The sequence below is a fragment of the Entelurus aequoreus genome, linkage group LG01 (genome assembly GCF_033978785.1).
Source record: "Entelurus aequoreus isolate RoL-2023_Sb linkage group LG01, RoL_Eaeq_v1.1, whole genome shotgun sequence".
NCBI lineage: Eukaryota > Metazoa > Chordata > Actinopteri > Syngnathiformes > Syngnathidae > Entelurus > Entelurus aequoreus.
The window spans coordinates 96256655-96261654 of NC_084731.1; positions in this window are offsets into that span (position 1 = coordinate 96256655).

The window sequence follows — 5000 nt, forward strand, 5'->3', positions numbered from 1 at the left end:
AATTTGGCAATATTGTGATTAAAGTCCACATTTTATATGACAAATTCCACCATTTTGCATTAAAAAGTAATTTAACATAAAAAAGTAATCACTTTACGAGAAAATATTGCAATATTACAGACACAGAAAGAATATGAGAAATTGTTCCCCAATTTTATAAGAAAAAAGTCGACACATTGTGAGAAAAAGACTGCTTTTAATTATTTTTTTTTTTTTTTGTAATTGTTTTTTAATCTTCATTATTTACTTCAAGTTATTACAGTATGTCTCTATATACATTTTAATTTTTTTTTTAATTCATTGTGGCCAAAGGGGGCGCGTTTCAATTTCTTACACACACTTGTTATTTCATATGTTGACCATAGGGGGAGCACTTTTAAAACCGACACACGGTCAATTCGAAAAATCCCTCCTTTTTGGGACCACCCTCATTTTGATAGATTTCACCACCAGGGGTGCAAATGAGACATTCTCTATTAGATGCAATGGTTTTCCGTATTGGGACCATGATTTATGTCCTAACTTGTTCACTGCTCCTCATATAGAAGGTACTTTTCCTTGTTGATGTCTCAAGAAGGGTAGACATACAAGAACACACACACACACACACACACACACACACACACACACACTCTTGTATTTGTTACCTTCTTAAGACCTCAGAAAAATGCCTACCTCTTTAGGACCACCCTTTCTAGATATATAATGATTTGTATTTACAACATTAATAATGTATACATACTATGCAAATATAAAAAAGGTAAGCTTTTAGTTAAATATTTTTTGTTGAATTTTTTTGTTTGTAATTGGTTTTTAATCTTCATTATTTACTTCAAGTTGTTACAGTATGTCTCTATATACAGTACATATTTATTATATATTTGTTTTAATTAATTTTGGCCAAAGGGAGCGCGTTTCAATTTCTTACACACACTTGTTATTACATATGTTGGCCAGAGGGGGAGCACTTAAAAATTGTTACACGCAACATTTTACAAGAAAAACAGAACATTTGTGCAATATTATGATAAAAGTTGGAATTTTACTCAACAGTGGCAATTTTACAAGAAAAGATTAAAATGTTGGCAATTTTATGAAAAGAGTCGTAATTTTACTCAACAAAAATTAAAATTTTATAAGATCACTTTAAAATGTTGGCAATATATTAATAAAAATCTGAATTTTACTTGGCAAAATTATGAAAAAAAGTCATACTTTTTTTTTTTTTTTTTTTACTATTTTACAAGAACAACACAAAATTTGGCAATATTGTGATTAAAGTCCCAATTTTATATGACAAATTTCACCATTTTGCATTAAAAAGTAATTTAACATAAAAAAGTAATCATTTTACGAGAAAACATTGCAATATTACAGAAACAGAAAGAATATGAGAAATTGTTCCCCAATTTTATAAGAAAAAAGTCGACACATTATGAGAAAAAGACTGCTTTTAATTTATTTATTTATTTATTTTGTAATTGTTTTTTAATCTTCATTATTTACTTCAAGTTATTACAGTATGTCTCTATATACATAGTTATTTTTATTTTTTTAAATTAATTTTGACCAAAGGGGGAGTGTTTCAATTTCTTACACACACTTGTTATTACATATGTTAGCCATAGGGGGAGCACTTAAAAATTGTTACATGCAACATTTTACAAGAAAAACAGAACATTTGTGCAATATTATGAGAAAAGTTGGAATTTTACTCAACAGTGGCAATTTTACAAGAAAAGCTTAAAACGTTGGCAATTTTATGAAAAGTGTCGTAATTTTACTCAACAAAAATCCAAATTTTATAAGATAAATTTAAAATGTTGGCAATATATTAATAAAAATCTGAATTTTACTTGGCAAAATTATGAAAAAAAGTCTTCCTTTTTTTTTTTTTTTTTACTATTTTACAAGAACAACACAAAATTTGGCAATATTGTGATTAAAGTCCCAATTTTATAAGACAAATTTCACCATTTTGCATTAAAAAGTAATTTAACATAAAAAAGTAATCATTTTACGAGAAAATATTGCAATATTACAGAAACAGAAAGAATATGAGAAATTGTTCCCCAATTTTATAAGAAAAAAGTCGACACATTGTGAGAAAAAGACTGCTTTTAGTTAATTTTTTTTTTTTTTTTTTGGAATTGTTTTTTAATCTTCATTATTTACTTCAAGTTATTACAGTATGTCTCTATCTACATATTTTATTTTTATTTTTTTTAAATTAATTGTGGCCAAAGGGGGCACGTTTCAATTTCTTACACACACTTGTTATTTCATATGTTGACCAGAGGGGGAGCACTTTTAAAACCGACACAGTCAATTTGAAAAATCCATCCTTTTTGGGACCACCCTCATTTTGATAGATTTCACCACCAGGGGTGTAAATGAGACATTCTCTATAAGATGCAATGGTTTTCCATATTGGGACCATGATTTATGTCCTAACTTGTTCACTGCTCCTCATATGGAAGCTACTTTTCCTTGTTGATGTCCATAGAAGGGTAGAAATACAAGAACACACACACACACACACACACACACACACACACACACACACACACACACACACACACACACACACACACACACACACACACACACACGCGCGCATACCACGCAAGATAATGTTATCAAGCGAAATGTATGTGTCAAGTACTATTGATAGACTGCCCAAGCATACTGATGGTGGTTTACCACGGAAGTTATGGTGCAACTGGCAATATGGGAAGAAAAATGTACTGTGGGCACATTTTCATTCATTTTTTAGAAGTTTATTCATATGATGTGTTTAATGAGATGCTTATAGTACAAACACAGAAAATGTAAAATAACACAAATATCGAAAATATATACTTTCTTTAAAACCTAAACCTGCTTACCTTCCATCCATCCATCCATCCATCCATCCATCCATCCATCCATCCATCCATCTTCTTCCGCTTATCTGAGGATGGGTCGCGGGGGCAGCAGCCTAAGGAGAGAAGCCCGGACTTCCCTCTCCCCAGCCACTTCGTCCAGCTCCTGCCGGGGGATCCCGAGGCGTTCCCAGGCCAGCCGGGAGACATAGTCTTCCCAACGTGTCCTGGGTCCATAGGAAGGTGTTTAGTTGGCATCCTGACCAGATCCCCCCACCACCTCATCTGGCTCCTCTCGATGTGGAGGAGCAGTGGCTTTACTTTGAGCTCCCCCCGGATGACAGAGCTTCTCACCCTATCTCTAAGGGAGAACCCCGCCACCCGGCGGAGGAAACTCATCTCGGCCGCTTGTACCCGTGATCTTGTCCTTTCGGTCAAAACCCAAAGCTCATGACCATAGGTGAGGATGGGAACGTAGATCGACCGGTAAATTGAGAGCTTCGCCTTCCGGCTCAGCTCCTTCTTCACCACAACGGATCAATACAGCGCCCGCATTACTGAAGACGCCGCACTGATCTCACGATCCACTCTTCCTTCACTCGTGAACAAGACTCCGAGGTACTTGAACTCCTCCACATGGGTCAAGATCTCCTCCCCAACTCGGTGATGGGACTCCACCCTTTTCCGGGCGAGAACCATGGACTCGGACTTGGACGTGCTGTACCCTGTAAACCTAAAAAAAATATGTTTACCTTTCAGATGTTGTTGTAAGAGGCATTACAGAGTGGTTTTTGAAAACTAATGTTTATGTATGTTTTTACAGAAATGTTGGATTATTGCCACATAGTTGGTAGAAACATTTCTGTAGTTGTACTCACATTGTCTGAACAGCAATTCAGAACAGCCGAGGGTTCATTTGCAGGGTTGATTGCTTACTTAGTCCTATAAAGGTTATACCATTAATTATAATCACGCATCAGTCACATTTTTATGAAGCTATTCATTTAAAAAAAACTACTGAACAGGATAAAACAACTACTTCATTCAGTGTTTTATTTTCTGGTAGTGATAGTCCCAAACACAGTTCTTGTCCTCTGAAAAGTAAAGGCGAACATCACACTTGCGGCAATGCATGTCGGTGTATACTTTCTTGCAGTGTCTGCACCGTCCTTTCCCTGTTTTCTGTCAGGTTCAAACACTAATGACATCTATTAATCAGACAATAAGCAAGGAAATCATGCAGAGACAGAGTTCAATTTAGCTCATGAGGAGAACGCATGGAGCTGCACACTTAGTCACAGTCTCGCCCTACGCCCTAAGGTTAAGCTCTTGCGTCCCTCTATTTATTCAGGAGTTCCACAGTCAACAACACTAAGGCCGCCTCTAAAAGGAGTGGTCACTTATATTATGCAAAGCAGGTCCAGGACGGGGGTGTCCAAACATTTTCCACTGAGGGCCGCACACGGAAAAATTAAAGCATGTGGGGGCCATTTTGATATTTTTCATTTTCAAACCATAACAAAACATATGCATTTTTTATTTATTTTACCTTTAGGGGTCCCGGGGACCATAAAGGGTTTCAGTCATTAAAATGTTAAAAATAAGTCAGATTATTTTTTTATTATTATTATTTAACGCTTACAGTAAATCTCTATATCAACTTCAAGTTGATATAAAGTAATACAAATTTTAAAAAAAGTTTTATGGCTTTTCTGTCAAAAACAACTTAGTTTTTTTTATAGTAAAACTGAAATATGCAGTATTTAGTAATCAGAGCCCTAAAAGATCAATAATGCAGGACACCATTGATTTTAATTATTTCATATTTTTGAGTAACCACAGTGAAAAGATAAATAAAAAATCACTAAATATATTTGGGATCCAAAAGGTACCCCACTCATAAAGTGATACATTTTTATTAGGTTTTTCTTTTACGTTCAACACTTAAGTTACGAGATCAACTTCCGACATATCTGTCCATTTTATGCTGGAACTATTATTTTGTTTGTTTTATGCGCTTTTGTCAAAGAAGACGTTGATGTTTTTATATGGCTACTACACAATGTATGCAATATTTACCACATAAAACATTTTAAAGTGAAATATTTGAAGTAATTGGAGCCCTGAAAATAATTC